Source organism: Tenrec ecaudatus, chromosome X (genome assembly GCF_050624435.1).
Source record: "Tenrec ecaudatus isolate mTenEca1 chromosome X, mTenEca1.hap1, whole genome shotgun sequence".
Classification (NCBI taxonomy): domain Eukaryota; kingdom Metazoa; phylum Chordata; class Mammalia; order Afrosoricida; family Tenrecidae; genus Tenrec; species Tenrec ecaudatus.
In genome coordinates this window covers 148,879,113-148,897,872 of record NC_134548.1, presented here as the reverse complement: position 1 = coordinate 148,897,872, position 18,760 = coordinate 148,879,113, and the positions used below count along the sequence as shown (strand labels likewise).

General features: G+C 46.1%; 1 protein-coding gene across 2 annotated transcripts in view; it reads left to right on the top strand.

Annotated features, from left to right (window-relative positions):
* The window catches only part of GPC3 (glypican 3), a 444,594-nt gene that overhangs the window by 305,892 nt on the left and 119,942 nt on the right, over positions 1 to 18,760 (top strand). The gene's annotated exons all lie outside the window — the stretch shown is intronic.

The window sequence follows — 18,760 nt, the reverse complement described above, 5'->3', positions numbered from 1 at the left end:
TAATTGTAACTAAATGATGGGCTGGCAGTTCAAGCAGGATTATGCCATTTGTGTTCAACTTGGGGGTGAAAAAAGCCCTGGTACTTTCGTGGAGTAAGTATTGGGGTACTAACTGCAAGTTTGGGGCTTCAAAGCCACCAGCTACTCTCCTGAAGATAGACAAGAGTTTCTGCTCCTATAAAGCTGTTCAGTCTGGGAAATCCCATAGACGGTCATTTTGAGTCAGAATGAAATCTGTGTCAGTAAGTTTGATCTTTGGTTTTTCAGGGGTGCAGTGTGTGGGACAGGCACAGAGATAACCCCAATGCTGAAACTGCCTTTAAGTGGACTTTCCAAAGAGGAGTCCCAGAAACACTGGGGGTCATTTCAGCAAAGATGATACAACACTCTGCCGGCTGTCTACGTTTTCAATTTTGAAATCCATGGTGGCATGACCTCTGAGAGTGTGTGTAAGGCAGGGGGTTACTTGACTCAATGGCAGTAAGGTATTTTGTTTTTTTGTTTTTTTTTAAAGAAACTCAGTTCTCCAGGTGTGTATTTTTTTTAAATTTTCTTTCTTAAGCAAGTGCTAAAAAGCATTTGAGTCTTTTTGGAAGAGTTTTACTGATAGAAAGATAGCCAAACAGTTGTGTGTTACCTTAAAACACACCAAAAGCCATGATAAGGCAGCCTAACAGAGCATTTAATTAAGCGCCTAACTTTAGAATCAGCAAGCCTGGGTTTGAACATTTGCTCCGGGATAGATCCCCTATTTCTCTTCCCAGAGCTCCCATTTCCGAAATTGTAGGCTACAAATTTCTGCCATCGCAGACTTTTACAAGGATTCAGAATGATGGTGAAATATAGAGGATAGAGTCTGGGTCCCAGTGGGCCCTCAAGAAATGCTAGCTATTCTCGACATGGTTGCTGCTATTCAGACAAACCTATAAACGCAGCTCTGCCAGATCTTCACTGGAAAAGAAGAGGAGCCAGGCCTGATGTCAAGCCCCTCTGCCACAAGTCAGAATTGGCTCGATGGCAGTGAATTTGGTTTGGTTTTGATTCAGTGATCCATAATTTTTGTCTTATCTCCTCTCCCTTCTTCAGAAACACTGCAGGTCCAAATGATGGGCATTTGGGTCTACTGGTGCTCGAGTGAGAGTTATTTGTATCTAAGAGTATGCACCAGGTGGCTCTTCTCACCTTCAGTTACCTTGTTTGATAGCAAAGCCATTATAAACAGTTCCTCATAGGACGTTTTAATAGTGATGACCCCTGGCAAATCTTTCTAAATGACTTCCATTAAAAGCCAGGATATGGCTGGTTGCAGGCCAAATCTAAATTTTCAGGGCTCTAAAGTTCTTCCTGTCATCCTTGAGTTAACCCTGTGGAAAGGGGAGCAAGGTCATTAAAATTCGTGGTGTTGTTCCAACTTCTTAAGCCAATACATTTCACTCCGTTCAGTGAGTATGGTTTTGATCTTTGGTTGTGGTTCCTTCCTAATGAAGTTTCGCTTCCCTGCAAAGAACAATTTATTCCACTTTGAAGCTTCAGTGTCACAGACACTTCCTAGTTTGGACTACCTCATTATTTAGTGGTTCTTTCGAGCACCTGTTCATGGAGCTTAAAAACCACCCACATGTCTACTTCCTGGTTTGATCCATTCATTGACTTGTTTCACCCTGCTTCACAGCATTGGGCCCAGAGCTGGGAAGAGTCTGTGTATCAGGAACCAAAGGAAGATGTTATGCCCTGAAGTTGGGGGCACACCAGTTGTGAAAGGAAGAGAGATGCAAGGGGCTGTGCTATGCAAGAACTCATGCTGCAAAGCTAATCCCTAAACACAATTAGGGATGCTGGAGACAAGGACCATCTAGAAGGGCTCTTTGTCTTTGGGCAGCTTAAATGCTCCCTAGTCTAGGCTAAGAGCCCTTGGTATCATAGGCTTGCTTCTGGCATGCCCCATTTACCCTATAGCATGAGCTTTGATATGTTTATCTCTAATCTTCAGCTAGCTCCTTCAAGACAAATGCTCTTCTACCTCACACCCTCTTTGCTTGGTTGTACCTAGCATAGAGTAGACTCTTCATTGACTGGATGAGCTGACAAGCATACCTGGAGGTCACAGACCTGACTACCGTAGTCTCACTATGGGACTTTGGGCAGGTTACTTCAACTCTCTGTGCTTTCATTTCTCCTTCTGTAAAATCGTGAAATCACTGACACCCCACATACCATGCAGCATTGTGACCCTTTAATAGGAAAATACATCTATGACTGGTCTTTGATATTTCTTACACCCTCCACTGATCAGGAAATAATGGAGAAGAGAGTGAAGCCCTAATGGCACGTTGGGCTACTACACACCTGGTCAGTAGTTGGAAACCATCAGCTGCTCCCAGGGAGACATGTGAGGCTTTCTATTCAGAAAGAGTCACAGTTTGGGAACCCACCCAAGGGCAGTTTTACCCTCTCCGATAGGATCTCAGTGAACGAGAACGGACTCGATGGCAGTGAGGTTGAGTTTGGGCGAGAGCAGAGCTTTGCAGCATGAGTTCTTGTACCTTCCTCCTTTTCACTGATCCGTTATTTTACCAAGCATGTCCTGCTCCAGGGACTGGCCTTTATGAACAATATGTCCAAAGTACATGAGACAAAGCCTTGCCTCAAAAGAGCATTCTGGCCATACTTCTTAAAAAACAGGTTTGTTTGTCCTTTAAGCAGTCCATGGAACTTTCGATATTCTTCGTCAGCATCACAATTCAACTGTATTGATTCTTCTTCGGTCTTCCTTATTCAGTGCCCAACTTTCACATATATATGAGGCAAAGGGAAATACCCTGACGGGTCAGTTGCACCTTAGTCCTCAAAGTCACATCCTTGCTGTTCAACACTCTAAAGAAACCTTGTGCAGCAGATTCACCTAATGCAATGCGCCTTTTTATCTGCTGCTTCCCGCACTGACTGTGGATCCATGCAAGACAAATTCCTTGGCAACTTTTCTTCAGTTATCATGATGTTGCCTACTGGTCCGGCGGTGAGAGTTTGGCTTTCTTTTCATTGAATGTTAATCCATATTGAAGGCTGCAGTACTTGATCTTCATCAGCAAGCACTTCAAGTAATAGTGGTGGTTAATGGTTAAAAAGTATCTAAGCCTTCCACGGCCATTGGTCTCTCAATGTGCATTAACTAGATTGATCTCACAAAAGACTTACCAGGTAGGCATAAATGGCCCCATTCTAGTGATGCAGTTGGATACATTCTCAGTGGCTACAGCCTCGTACCCTATATACGCGTGTATAAGCAGAGTTTTTCAGCACATTTTTAATGTAGTTTTGTGGTAAAATTAGCTTCCTCGGCTGATATTCGGGTTGGTTTATACTCAAGTATATCCGGTAAGTGAGAGACATGGGATGCCAACACTGCCAGGCCATGCCCTTAACCTCGAACTTATACTATTGGAAAATGTCTGGCTTCTTGTCCTAATGGGTTGAGAGCTCTCCTATGTGCTACCTCTTTTAAAAAATGTTTAATCATTTTATTAGATGCTCTTACAGATATCATAACATTCCATAGTTCAAGCAGTATTATACAATCACTACCACAATCGGTTTTGAAAATTTTGTCTTTCTTCTTGAACTCTTTGATGTCAGTACCCCTTCATCCCCTCTCTCCCCCACCAGGAACTCTTTTTTGCCCTATAATAGTTGTTGGTTTTTTGGCCATATCTTACACAATCCAACATATCTCTTGTTCAATCCCAGCATTGATACAGTCATCAATGTTATCAGCTCCCTCCACACCTCCTCTTCCCCTACCCTCAGGGGACTATTATTCCTGTTACTGTTTTTGAAGGGTTTTTCTATCTTGGATTTCATACATCGAACTCTCTTAATTATATAAATGGACCTATGCAGGTCTAACAAGATTAATGAGGTAAAACTAAGATCATAATAGTAAGGGGAGGAAATATTAAATAACGAGAGGATAGTGCTATTTCTGCACCCTGGATGGATCATCCCTTCTGTGAGGCCCTTCTGTGAGGAACTGTCCAGTGATCTCACAGGTGGGTTTTGAATCTCCACTACTACCATGCCCCTTCTCAGGAATTTGGTTGCTTGTTTTGAACTTCTGATCCTTCTTCCCATCGACACCTCCTGATCACACCTTCTGGAGTGCTTATTCCTGGTGGGCTTTGTTGCTTCCCTGCTAGATGGCTGCTTGTTTAACTGCAACTGCTTCTTCTTCCTGACAGAAATCTTGGCTTAAGCTCACCATACCCCACAATCCAACAGATCTGGAATAGGTGACCTGTGCTGCCAAGGTCTTCATGAATTGTACCTTTTCTTTAGTTCCTTCTTCCATCCAACTCCTTGCCTTCTTGTAACAATAGGCCCTGAACTCAGGCTCCCGTACCTGCTCTTCTAACAAAGCTGTGCCTGCAGGTCTCCTATGCCAAGCAAGAAAGAGCCATCATAGCCCTAGGCTGAGACTCCACCCTGGTCCTGTTATGTGACCTTGGGCAAGTTACCAACCTTCAGCCTGTCTTTCATTTATAAAATGAAAGGGCTGGACAAAACCCTCTCTAAAACACTCTCCAGCTTGAACAGCCTATGAGATCTGTTATATATATTGGAGAGGAGGGATCTGGAAGGAGGAGAAATAACAAGAGGCAGTCTTAATGACTTTGAATTTCTAGTTCTTAACTTGGTAGTTTCCCAAATAGCCCACAAAGTGATTGTGAAGGAGCCCCTGGCTGTCTTCCTTCTCATTAGGACAGTAGAAGCACTTCATTTGACTCCTGCAGGTCTCTCTGGGTCTGCGGGGCAGCAGGTAGGTTGGCCGTTAGTGATGCTATCAAAGTTGTTCTCCATTGCTGCTCTTGGAGAGTTTGGGGGTGAGAGAGAGTCACAAAATGAAACCTCAAAGAAAAAAGCTCCACCATATCACCACATAGCCCCAGTGGAACTTCTGAACACACACAATGGAATTCAATGGCTGATGCTCCAAATGATTTTTTGCCACCTCCACCCAGAAAGAAAATTAGACACCCTGGAAGCAGCGAGTCACGGGAGAGGCAGATCTAGTGATGTGCCAAGGGCTGAAGAGCAGGTGGGAGCAGAGGAATATAAAGTGGCTGAGGGGACCAGTGCCAAGGGCACCATTTTCACTCTTTCCAAGCCCCCGCCAGGCTGGAGAGCTCGGGTGATTTTGGACCTAGTTGTACGTGGCTGTGGACTTCTATTAAGGCTTTATGTAGCTGTTTTTTATTTTACCGAGTATTTGCCAATCACTTTTATTTGGCTGAGTCGGGTTTTCCTGAAATGCCATCGACTTTATGGTCAGGGCAGTCCATTGGTGTTTGCTCAGCAAACAGCCCAACACAATAGTCTACTTGTTCCAGAAGGAGTGCAGGTGCGAGGAGGCTGGGCGCTGAGGGGGCCATGAGAGTGGGGGTGGTTTCACCTTCCCTTCCCTTCCTTAGTCTTTCCTTTCATTCTAGATGGTGGCAGTGCCAGGCCCAGGTTGGCCAGGGGAAGAGGGTAGAGTCATTCAGACGTAGTTATGTTCTCCCAAGCTGTAGCAGGGTTCTTTCCTCAGGGCTGGTGACCCTTGACCCATTGAGTTGACCAAACAAGACTGTCATTGTCACCACCTTCCATCCCCTTGTTTGGCCTGCTTGCCTCTTTCCCCTTCAGAAGTCTGCTTTCACTCTGGAGTCTCGGGATCTAGAGAAGACTTTGAAATAAACTGACAGGAGCAGCAGTTACACTTGCAGCAGACCAGATGCTGCCAGTGTGCCTAGCCAGGTTTCCTCGTGAGCTCTCCGCCTCTGGCCCTGCTCCCTCTCTGAGCCAGCCACCTCAGCATTCGGGGTGTGGAGACACAGGATGGTGCCTCCCTGCCTGACAGCCAGAGGGGCAGTCAGCACAGGAAGCAGCTCAGTACCTAGCACAGTAAATGGCAGCAGACTCTTCTGTTCCCTAAAGCCTGAGTTTGCCACAGCGTCCAACTTCAAGCAGTTCTTTCCAACTGCTCCCTTGCCGTTCGAGTCCTGCTGAGAGTTTGACCTTCCAGCCCCAGATGACAGACCCAGAATCCCCATTCTAACAAAACTCCCAGGGGATCCTTAATCAGTTGCAGGTGAACAACCTGTGAAAATGTGGATTCTGATCCCATAAATGTGGAGATGAGGGGGGCCCCGGTGGCACAGTGGCTAAAGTGTTCGGCTGCTAACCCACAGGTGGGTAGTTTGCACCTGCCATTAGGAAGTGGTGGCAATCTGTCTCTGTGAAAATGTGCAGCCTGGGAAAACCCTGGGGCGGGGTGGGGACAAGTCTGTTGTCTGGTCGAAAGAGTGGATGCACATGCCAGGAGTGGGATTTTGATTGCATGGCATCAAACCAGAAGGATCCAGTCCATGAATTCCAAACTGGGGACAGTGCACCAGGACAATGGAACTTGAAGGCCCTTGGACTGCCAGGGCTTGTAACTACATGGTGCCTGAGAAGCGCTTTTGCTGAGGGACAAGGAGAACCCTAACTCAGACCCAAGGAGAAGGTAGTGACTGCATCGCCAGGGTTGAGGCTCTCAGACTTGGCAGCCTGCCCGATGTGGAAGTAGCAGGTCTGCCAAGAGATTTCTTTTCACAACAGTAACCTTTTTAAAAACAGTGCAATTGACACACAATTCACATATTGTATAATTCAATAGCGCAATCATATTAACAATAGTTGTACAACCATCAGCACAGTTTTAGCACATTTTCTTCTTTCTTGTACTCATTGTTACTAGCTCCCCATTTTCCCCCAATCTCCCCTGCCAGACCCCCAAGAGAGAAAATGGTCTCCTTGGCACTGGTCCCCTCTGCCACTTTGTATCCTCTGCTCCTAACTGCCCTTCAGTCCTTGGCACGTCACTGCATCTACCTCTCCCCTCGCTCACTGCTCTCATTCTGGGGTGCCAGGGTTTCTAATTTTCATTCTGGACTGAGGCGTCCAACATTATTTAGAACAGCAACATTCATCCGTGACTGTCTAAAAGATTTACCTATGCTGACTCTGATATAGAGAAAAAACATACAAAACAAAACCCTGACAACAATAACAAAGTAAAAGAGAGAAACAAATGCACGATCGAAAAGAAAACAGAAAATATTAAAAACTAGGACAAATATAAAATGAGTCCAAGTGGAAATCAAATGATAAGGCTCACCACAGTTGCTTCTTAATGGATTCAGGCCTAGCTGTGGGCTGAAGTTGACCCCATGAGAAAAGGGTTGCTAAGCAAATTGAGTCTGTTAGCAAGTGTGAGCCTTGCTAGTGTGGGAGCTGCAAGAGTGGCTGGTGCCAAAGGGGCAGAAGCCTGAAAGGATTGGGGTTTGGGCTGGTCAACCTGAGTGGGAGTGCCCCACTAACCTAACTGCATCCAGAGTGATCCAATCTAGTGGCTGAAATGCAGCCCTTTCACCAGCAGGGGGCAGACTGGAAGTCCAGAATGAGCCAGACCCTCAGTTGCAGCACAGTTGGGGGACAGGCTGAGGGTTCACTCTCTGTTCAGTTCAACAGACATTGTCTGCTGTTGGAGATTTTTGGATGAGAGTCACAAATTAATCTGCCCCACAGCACCACGTAGCCCCAATGGGACTTCTGCACAAATGAGATTGAATTCTGTGTCTGCTGCTCCAAATGTTTGACGCCTCCACCCAGAAAGAAAATTAGATGTCCTGGCACCCGAGAACTATATCAGCGAGGGGAGAGGCCCATCCAGTGAGTGCCCAGCATTGTATGAAGCAGTGGGGCCCCCAAGACTGTAAGAGCAGGACAGTGGACCAGCTATCATCAGCCTGGGGAAACATGCCATAGTTTGACACCTGGGGTGCACGCCAAAACATGAAATCCTGGCTTAGAGGACCTAGACTCTTTCCAAAGCCTGGGACCTGGCAGGTCAGCCTGCTGAGCTGTCGCCTATCTGCCCTTGTCATTACTGGCAAAGGATCTAGGGAGACCAAGTTCTCTAGGTTGTCAGGTTGGAGACCTGTACGGGACTGGAGCTGACCCAAGAGGAGCAAAAATGTTTCACAGTCTTTTGACGTGTCTTCCTCCTGTGCTTGGATCTTCAACCAGTCATTCTTTAAGGTTCAGCAGGTACCGTGCCACTACGTATGAGGGGGCTTCCAAAAGTTCGTGGTGAGATTGACTGAGAAGATAATGGGATTTTCCCACAAACTTTTGGAAGTTCTCTCATACTTGAAACAGCACAGGAATCTCCTTTCCCTGACTCTGACTTGCCCCTCTCGCTCGCTGTTCGGGAGTCCATGGAGCGAGATTGAAGGTGGACTTTGGGGGTCTTGAGCTTCATTTAAGGAGCTTGCTGGCACTGTTGGGGAGCTCTAATGCCACAGCGGTTATGCATTTGGGCTGCTAACTGCAAGGTCAGGAGTTTGCAATCATCATCTGCCCTGAGGGAGAAAGTGAGGCTTTCTACTCAGAAACCCACAAGGGCACTATAAGTCAGAATCGACTCCATGGCAGTGACTCCATGGCATGGATTGTTGTTTGGTGGCAATGTCGGGTGAGCGTTGGCTGCTAACCACAAGATCCGCTGTTCAAACCCACCAGCTGCTCCAAGGGAGAAAGATGGAAGCTATCTGCTTCTATAAAGATTTACAGCCGCAGAAACCCTAGATAGGGTCATTATGCGTGAGAATCGACCCAGTGGAAGTGGTGGTGGATCTTCATTTTGAAAATGACTTTGGTAATAAATGGGTGTTTGTGCTGGACACGGCGGGAACCCAAGGCCAGCTAAGCAGTGCTCTGGAGAGAGAGATTTGAATGAGTGAATATGTGTTTCGAGCCCTCGAATCCATTCTTGGTGACAGTTAGGCAAAGCCTTAGCAGAATATTTTTGGTTAAGGAAAGGAAGACTATGAAATGGGGTGGGGTGGGGAGGGGTTGGGTGTTGTGCTGGCTGCCCTGAGCTACAGGTGAGTGAGGGCTTCCTGTGTGGATGAAAATCAATTCCAGTTCCTGGTGAGTCGTTTATTTGAAAATGGCAAATTTTAGGTTGCGAAGATTTTACCACACTAACACACACACATTCATGCACAAACTTACGTAGACCTAGGGTAGTAGTGCCAACAGTCAACATGCTCAAAACTGTGGAAGATGGAGTTCACCCAGAGGCAGCTCAGAAGAAAGGCCTGCCAATCAATATATTTCTGAAAGTTTTGCCCTTGAAAACTCATGGGACCGCCTTGAGTTGGAGTCAACTTGACCATCCATTTGATGCCGACTCACAGCGACCCTATAGGAGAGAAGAGGAGAGCCACCCCTGTGGGTTTCTGTGGCTGTAACTCTTTAAGGGAGTAGAAAGCCTTGTCTTTCTCCCTCAGAGTGACAGGTGGCTTCAAATTGCAGATATTTTGATTAGCACCCAAATGGGTAAGTACTATGCCATGGAGGGTAAAAAAAATCATTGTGTGTGTATGTGCGTGCGCGTACGTGTGGGGTTGGGGCTGGAATGGCAGTGGCAGGGAATAAACATTGTGAAAATTTTCTGTGCTGTCCAACCAATGCCTCCCTCGGATTCTTTTGCCTAGAAGCTGTGCTGGGGTGTCCCTGCTGGAAAATGGAGAGTCCTTTCAGCCTAACCTAAATTTACTCTTGCTCAACTATAGCACCAAAGAAGGTCCAGTGTGTTCTGTCCTTGTCCATTGTCCAGAACCTTAAATCCTCCTCAACTCTCCTTGCACCTCTACTTTCCAAAGGTGATAGTGAAAGACCAGATGTAGCCCTGCCTGAGCGCTCTTTCTAAGTAACATTTATTGATAACGACTGTAGGTCCAGCCATGCTCAGTGCTTTCACGTAATTGCAAGAGTTGGCGCTCAGAGAGAACTTACCGTGTGCTGGCCAGTATCCTAAACATGCTGTTGTGTCATATTCACAGCATTCTCAAGTAGCTAGTCAGCTTCAGAACCTACTTTTACACACGAGGAGACACTTGACTGTCAAGATTAAGGCTTCATTCCTGGTCCAAAACTATGCAGAAAGTAGAGCCACCAGCTTCCAGAATCCGGGTCCTTGACTTCAAGTCCAGAACCCCTTCTCGCTCATGGGGTGGCCTTTGGAAATGCACCATATTCTTGCTGTCTCTGAGAACTCTATACTTCTGGTTGAGTGTAACCTTTAAAAAACAAAAGCAAAAACCATTGGTCATTATTAGGAACTTCAGTGACAATCGATAGCCCTTACTGTCATTGAACTTGGCAATGAGTCCCCCATCCTTTTTTGCTTTGGGGGGAGTAGTACCTCCATCCTTCCCCACCAGCAGGGCTGCCAGCAATACCTTGCACGGCTGCTGCCCATCTCTTGGGACCTCAGTTTGCCCAGCTGTAATAGGAAGCCAGTCCACAGTGACTGCAATCCTCCTTTCCAGCTCTGATATATATATATATATATATATATATATATATATATATATATATATATATATATTTCAATTCTAACTTTAAACACACACACACAAACCTAACTTAAAACAGACTCCGCTTATTTCCCTTTGGTTGAAGTCCACTGGGATGACAAACATCTGGTTGTGGCTCTCTAAGCTAGGAACCCTTGGTAAATGAGTATGGGGTGATTAAATAATAAATTGCCATCACACTCCTTGCTGTTACCCACCTCCCCCATGGTAGAGCTCGGTTTCTGTGAGCATTAAACTGGGCCTCTGGGCCCTCAGTCCTCTCCTCATTTGCATGTTCCTCTGGGACCCACCCATCGGGAAGCCTTGAGCCAGCCTGTCTATTCTGAGTCCGGGCTCAGTGCCCGGGTTGTACGTCTCGCCAGTCTGCCCACACACCAGTTTGTGCCTAATTCCCACCAGAATGCGCCTGCTCTCCTGGCTTGCTGGGCTCTCTCTCCCTCTGGAAGCTTCCTTCCTGTGCTCGTCTTCGTGCCTTACTCCGGTGGTCAGCCACACCTCTCAGCCATTGTTCTCGCCCCACAACCACAGCGTCTTCTTTCACCCCAGCGTCCAGGCTGTCAACTGCTCACGCTGTCCTCCTCACCATCTGGAAACAATTCGTTGCTTCTCTGGGTTTCAATGGTTTCTTGATTCTATTCCAAGAGCAGCTTGTAGCCCATGTTTAACCAGGGGGTGGGGTTTGAAACCAGGCTAAATGCAGATTCAAATGGGGTTCCCCGCATGTCTGGCTAATGCCCTCCCCTGGCTTTCTTCCCTAGCCTTTGCTGCTTTCTTTCCTGTCATCGATTCGTGTCTGCAAGGTTGTTGTTGGAGCATCCCGGTACTTCTTGGGAGTAAGGTGGCCTTATCTGTTTAAAACTTGTTGTCCAGTGACACTGCTGTGCCAGCAATTATGAAAAACATTTGTCTTGAGATAGGTGCTTAAGTTAATAAGCACAATGTAGCTTTCTTTATTAAACACATTTGAAGAATTCAGCTGGTTTCACCTTTGCTGCCCCCACCCCCCGTGTGTGTTTATGGAAATTAAAGACAGCCTCTTGCTAGCAAAAAGAGCGTTTTCTTAGACCACTTGTTTTTTAAGTTATGTGTGCTCCCTTTTTCCCTTTTCCCGCCTACTCTATGGCCCCCTGTGGACTTTCCGCGGGAATCTTCGCTGCCACCATGGTGCCAATCAGGGACGCCTGCAGGACCTCCCACTTTCCATAAGATGGCGCCAGGAGAATGTGCGATCAGTCACTTGCTTTTCAGCTGCAACAGAGGCAGTCAATGAAACTTTTGTGAAATCAAATCTTAACGGATGAGGAGTGTGTGGGAGGGGGCGGGGGTGTCAGGAGTCCTGACTTGTTCTGGAACACTTGCTACCACCATTCGAATGCCAAAGAAAGTGAATTTTCCAGTGGCTCCTCTGGCCTACGTCAGTACTTGCCGTGGATTTTTTGTTTTGTGGGTTGTTGTTGTTTTTGTTTTTTTTTAACGAACAAGCAAGCAACAACCACAACCACAAAAAGACGACCACTGGCATTTGACGGGCCGTTTTACGCAAAGGATTTCTTCTAAACGTGGGAGTGCGGTGAGGATCGGCCCGCTGGGGCCACCGCTTCTTGGACCCCCAGGAGGGGCCTGGCGCCTCCAGCTCCAGAGCTCCCCAGAGGGCCCGCGAATGAAGGAAGGTTTTCTGTGCCTGCCCTGCGCCCCCCCCCCCGCCCCCTCGCCTGGGCCAGCGCTGACAGGGGGAGAAAAGAGCGCCCATTTTCCGCTTGTTTGCCTCTATTCCTCTTCGACAAGTGCTCTCTTTGCTTCAACTGTCCCGAGACAAGCATGCCCAGATGTCCTGTTTTAATTAGGTTCCTTTTCTCTTTGTGGCTTTTGCACAGGTCCCCCCACCCCGCGCGCCACTACCCCCCAAGCCCCGCCCAGTAGGCCTGAAGGGAAGCCTGCGCTCCCCTTTCATTTCCCAAGCAGGGTTTTCTTCGCTTCGTGTTTGTGCTAAACAGATCCCAAAGTGGATGCAGAGAGAAGACTCCCCCCTGGAATGTTCCAGAGCGAAACTTCTCACCGCAAACACAATGTGTCTGGCTGAGCAAACACTCTCATTTGGTGCGCACTTTCCTCACTTGAGTTTTCTCTCCTTCGGTAGCGAAGCTTCAGTGCCGGGACCACGGGTCAGAGCTTCCAGACAGAAGCCGTCTTCAGAAAGAGGGGCAGTGTATTGAGAGACAGCAGAATGTCATTAAGGAGATAGCCATCGCGCCGACTGGGCCCCATTGCTGCCCCACTCAGTGCAGGAGAATCGTGACTATGGTGGCTTGTCTTCACAACCTGGGCAGCAAGGGAGCCAGACGGTGACGATGGGAGGCTGGGTTAATGAATGAACGCAAAGCTGGGGCGACACTTCAAACCCAAGCCACTCTGGGGTTGAAGCTGGCAGTGCACATATTACGCGGCATTTTTCACAGAGCAGCAGCCCAGGTGACATAGGGCATTAAGCCACACCCATTGCCATCAAGCCCATTGGGACTCAGATAATCTCCAGTCGAATAGAACTGCCTCACAGAAGATTCCCAAGCCTGTACATCTTTATGGAAGGCAGACTGTCCCAGCTGTCTCCCAGGGAGTGGCTGGCTGGGGGGCTGAAGCAACCAACCTTGCCCTTAGCAGCCATGCACTTTAACCAGTACCACCACGGCTCCTCCCCATGACCCTTAGAGACTTCACATCACCGTTGTTATGTGTTTAGTGGGTGGTAGACGGTTTTAAGCATCTACCTTCAACACCGCATCTCCCAAGAAGGCATATAGCTCACTGAGTAGTGATACTGTTGAGTCTTGGGAGAAGGAACTTCATGCTCATGGCAACCCACTGCCTGCCGGGTCAACCTAGGAATCTGAGTGGGTAGAGAGTCGTGGCTGTTGGCACGGACCATGCCCTTCTTATAGTGGGGGTGGGGGTGGGGTGGCTTAGCGCTGATGAGTTGTGCTGTTGACTGCTAGGTCGGCAGTTCGGAACCACCAGGCAGCTCCAAGAAGAAAGATAGGCTTTCTACTCCGGTAAAGAGTTACAGTCTTGGTAACTGATGGGCCCAGTTCGTCCCTGTCCTATAGGACTGCAGTGAGTTGGCTTCAACTCGATGGCAGCAAGTTTGGCTTTTGTGTCAGACATCTCAGACCAGGTGATTGAGAATGTACACAGCTGGAGTGAGAGAACTTGCCAGTGTCAAACTCCAGGTCTGCTACTGACCAGCTCTGTGACCTTAGACAAAGCCTTGTAACTTTTCTGTGCCTCAATTTCTGTGGCTGCCAAGAATAACAATAATAATAATTAAGAAGAATAAGGATTCCTAGAGGCAAGGTGGAAGTGGGAGGGGATAAAGGGGAGCTGATAATCATAGAGTTCCAGAAGAAAGAAAAAACTTTTTAACTGATTGAGGTCACAATTGCACAATTATGCTTGATCTCATTGAATTGTGGAATGTTATGATATCTGTAACAGCTCCCAATGAAATGCGTAATAGACACAAAATGCATAGCAAAGCATAAAAAAGAAGAGTTGTAACAGTAGAATTGCCCCATCAAGTTTGCTTGACTGTAACTTTACAGAAAGTGATCGCAAGGTTTTTCTTCCCTCTAAGCCAGCGGTTCTCAGCCTATGAGTCACGAACCTTTTGGGAGTTGTGAGCCTCTCAGTGCTGGCAGGGGTCTCTACGTGGCTGCTCCAGCACCCAGGACTGCATCAGGGTAGATCCATCCTCAACGAGTTCTCGCAGGGAGTCAGCCTTGTGAGTAGAGCATAGCCAAGGGTCGAGAGAGAGAAGTGTATCGAGGAAAAACCAGAGTTTTCCCAGAAAACTCAGGGGAAGGCCATGCCCACAGAGGCCTCATTGACTGTGACCTGATTGACAGACTAGACTCTATCCCTTCACTCTTCATCCTCAATTTGACAAATGATTATATAACTACATTATTTGCACTGATGTCGAGTCCATTCTGATGCACAGAGATTGTATAGGACAATAGAACTGCCCCTGTGGACTTCCAAGATGACAAATCTTTATGAGACAGAAAGCCACATTTTTTTCCTTTGGAGTGGCTGGTGGTTTTGAACTGCAGACCTAAGCATCCTGACACATAATCTAATAAGCCCTGGGGGTTTCTTTATAAATTATTTGAAAGGTTAAAATGCTAATTATAACAATGTCAACAATATGCTCTGAAGTCAATTTTGACTTACTGTGACCACATGTGACCAAGTTACACTGTCCCGTAGGGATTTCCAGGCTTGAACTTCTCCGATAGCAGATTATTAGGTCTTTCTCCCACTGGACATGCTTAACCTTGTGCCACCAAGGTTTCTTGTAAAAAATCTAAAAGAAATTCAAAATAAGATGTCCTCAAATCAATGCTCAGCCATAGCCACTCTCTCAGACAGGGTAGCACTGCCCCTGTGTGTTTCCAACACAGTAACTGTTTACGGGAGTAGAAAGCCCCAGCTTTCTTTCAGAGAGCAACCGGTGGTTTTGAACTGCACCACTACACGACCAACATTGGCTAGAAGGTGGTTAAATTAAGATACTATTTGACCTACATGTCCCACAGTCTGTTCTCTTGGCAGCTGGGCAGGGTCCTGAGAGAACAAATGGAAGCAGACTGAACTGCCACACTATCCCTTCCACCACATCCCATTGGTGAAAATGCACGATAAAATTGGCCTACATGGGAGGTCTAAGTTCTTCAGTGGGTTCTTACAGAAGTAGCTTGCCTGGCCTTTCTGTGGTGGTTCTTCTGGGTGGATTCTAACTGCCAACCTTTTGGTTAATAGCAGAGTGCATTAGGGAGCCCTGGTGACGTAGTGGTTAGCCATTGAGCTGTGATCCCCTAGGTCAGCAGTGCTAATCCACCAGCCTTGGGAGAAAGACGAGGCTTCCTGTTCCTGAAAAGAGCTACAGTCTTGGAAATACACAGGAGCAATTTGACCCTGTCTTATAGGGTCAGAATCTACTTTATGACAGTGAGTTTTGTTTTGGGGGGAAGTATCAAAAAATTACATAACCTCTCAGGTCTGGCCCTTATCTGTATAGAAGCCTTGGTAACGTAGTGGTTACTGGTTGGGCTGCTCCTTTGGTTGAAGGTGGGTCTTTCTCCTCCCATAAACAGGTACGGTTTCAGAAACTCATAAGGGCAGTTCTACCCTGTCCTATATGGTTGCTCTGAGGCCGGAGTCAAGGAAGAGGTATTCTTGGTCACTTACAGGGATTGCAGGGGAAATAAAATAAAATAAATCATTTTAAAATTATGCCACTAAATCATATTTACTGGACACACCCACGGGGCCACAACTTTTGGTTTCTGCTTTGAAGAGTAAAAAGGCTAGTTCTCGGTCGAAGCCCCATGTGGCTCTTCCCCAGCCCTTCTATAACCAGAAGCCATGCTTCATTTGCTAGAGGTCTTTGAGGATGGAAATCGCTCATGGTGAGAGAGGAACAGGGGATGCTATTTCGACTTTCTCAAAGCTTTGGCAAGCTTTTCAGCCAAAAGCTGTTTTTAAAAAAATCGAGTCACCATGGATTTGGGGAGCAGTGTTTAGTCCTGGCTTCTCCATAGCTTGCAGATACGAAACACACAAAAAAAATTTTTTTTCAAGTTAAAGCGGCACTTTTTTGAACAGCATAAAAACTTCAAGTGGGGCATCGGGGATCACTTGCAGAAGGAAACTGATGTTTTATTTATAAATTCTTTGGGAGAGGGAGTACAGGACAAAATGGCTACAGGGGCAGAAGCCTTGGCGCTCTTCCCGTGAGGACAAAGTTCTTCAGGAAGACGGCTGTGTTGACAGGCCGGCGATAGAAAGAGGCCGACATGCCTGAGGAAATATCTCTCAAGACAAATTCCTGAAGTTCCAGTCAGAAGATTTAAAATAGGTGTTACTTTTTCAAGCAGGAGAAAGACTAGGTGTTCCAGTCCCATAAACTGTTACAGAACCCACTGGGGTAGGTTCTGTACCTACCCAGTCCTATGGGGTCATTAGGAGTTGGCATCGACCCCATGGCCGACAGTGAGGGCTGTTTGTTTGTTTGTTTGTTTGTTTGTTTGTTTGTTTGTTTGTTTGTTTTTCCCCTCCAACCGTGAATAAAGAGACATTATTATATGGACCCCAAAGACAACACACCCTTGTCAATTTAATGTTTTGCACCTACAGTGCCATCCCTCACATTTCTCATGTCACGTAAACTTTGTCACAACCTGTTGCCCAATTTCCCATCACCATAAATAGAGTCCCATCTGCTTCCTCCCTCCCACCTGTCCCTGGTAACCACTGATAAATGTGGGTCTCAAAACATTTGCCTATTCTTGTTATTTCATTTAAGGAGGGCCCTCCAGTACTTGTCCTTTGCTTGTCTGACTGTACTCAATGTGAGCTTCTTGAGGTCTTATCAGCATTTCATGTCTCTTGAGGGCTGAGTAATATTCTTCCAGAATTCATTCTGAAGAGAAGTAAACTGAACCTGGCAGACCACCATTTTTAGAAGATGGGCAATAAACTGTATTCTTCAGCATTCTGATTGTAAAAGGCTTGCCTTTTCAGAAGCTGACTTTAAATAATAATAGTAACTAGTTCTATTGACCTCCCCTGCTGCCATGCATGCTTTTCAAGGCACGGCCTTAATCTTGGCCCTGATGATATAGATCCTGCCAGGGACAGCTCATAGAGTCCACCGAGTATCTTCTGAGCTTGTGAAACTTTCAGTGATAAAGAGATCAGGAGCTCTACCTTACCCATCTCAATGTGCAGCTGAGAATCTTAGCGAGGTGAGCAAACAAACCACATTGTGAGGTGCCAGTGGTTACACATTGGGTTGCTAACTAAAAGGTCGGCCGTTTGAAGCTACCAGCTGCTGCTCCTCAAGCAAAAGATGAGTCTTTCTACTTCCATAAAGAGTACCGTCTCAGAAACTCACAGTGGCAGTTTTGAGTCAGCATGGAGTAGTGGATTTAGCTTTGATTTGGTGTAAAATTAAAGTAGCAACCATCCTTTATTGTCCTTCCTAATTTGTGATTGCATGTATAAATTGATTCCATTCCAGGAAATTTATTTTCTCTCAAGAATCATAGAAATAATCCTAAAATGTTCAGTGATCTTTGTTCAAGGATGTTCTTTGCAGTATTGTTTATATTCACGAAGAAGTACAAGGAACTGAATTGTTTACCAGTCAATTCTCACTGCCCCTCTTGATTTTAACTCCTAGCATCTCACTCTTAATTTCAACTCCTAGCATCGGTAAGGCATGGGAAAAAATTAACAAATCATGATACCACCAGAGGAAAAAGAACAAAGCCTTAGAGTATGTTCTGACATGAACATATGTCCAAATATGATAAACTGTTGCAACTCTATATGAATCATATGATTCCAATTTTGGTTAAAGTTAAGTATTAGTATATGCATAAGAAAACCCCTAGGAGAATATATATTAAGTTGTTCACCCCCAGCTTTTTTCTTGGATAGAAATAGGACAATGGGGGAAATTTGACTGTATACATTGTTTCCGTATTGTTTGAAGTGTTTACAATGAGCATCGTTATTTTTGTCTTTTTAAGCATATGAATGAAAGAAACAAGAACTCACCTTTAACCCTGAAAACCTTAGCATTATCATTGCAAACAAATAGAGGAACAACACAATTCTATAAAGCGAGGGTAAAAGATGGGTGATTTCGACTATTTCTGTAAGAAGGCAGTCTATTATCATATCTGGAGAGACCCCTCCCCGCAAAAAACAAAAAACAACCAACTATTAAAAAAAAACACCTTTTCCTCTTTGGTCATAGTGTTTTGGTATTTCTACGTGGCGAAAGATAAGGAAATTAATTTTTTTCTTTTTCTTCTTTGGTTTTGCGTTACAAGATGGGAAATAACTAATGCGGTGGTCTGGAATAGTGGTGCCCTGCTCAAAGATGGTGGCAGCCAACACCACTTGGAATGTGCATTGATGGGCATCTGCCTGAGGACCATCACTATCTGGTGCCTTCTCTTCCCCAAATCCAAAATGCAAGAGATTCGGTTGCTATGCAATGCGTATGCTGCCCTTGTTTCCATCAGCCATGACAGGACAGGTTGGGCCTGGATTGAAGCTCTTCGTTCTCCTTCCATTGAGTAGAAAGCACACTGAGGTCATGGTCATTTGTGTGTGCTTTACTGGCCGTGATCCGAACCCTCCTCTAGCATAGCTCTGAACGCTACATTGTCATTGGCTCTTCTTCTAGACTCCCACTAACCTGTGAGCCCAGTAAAGGCAGAGAG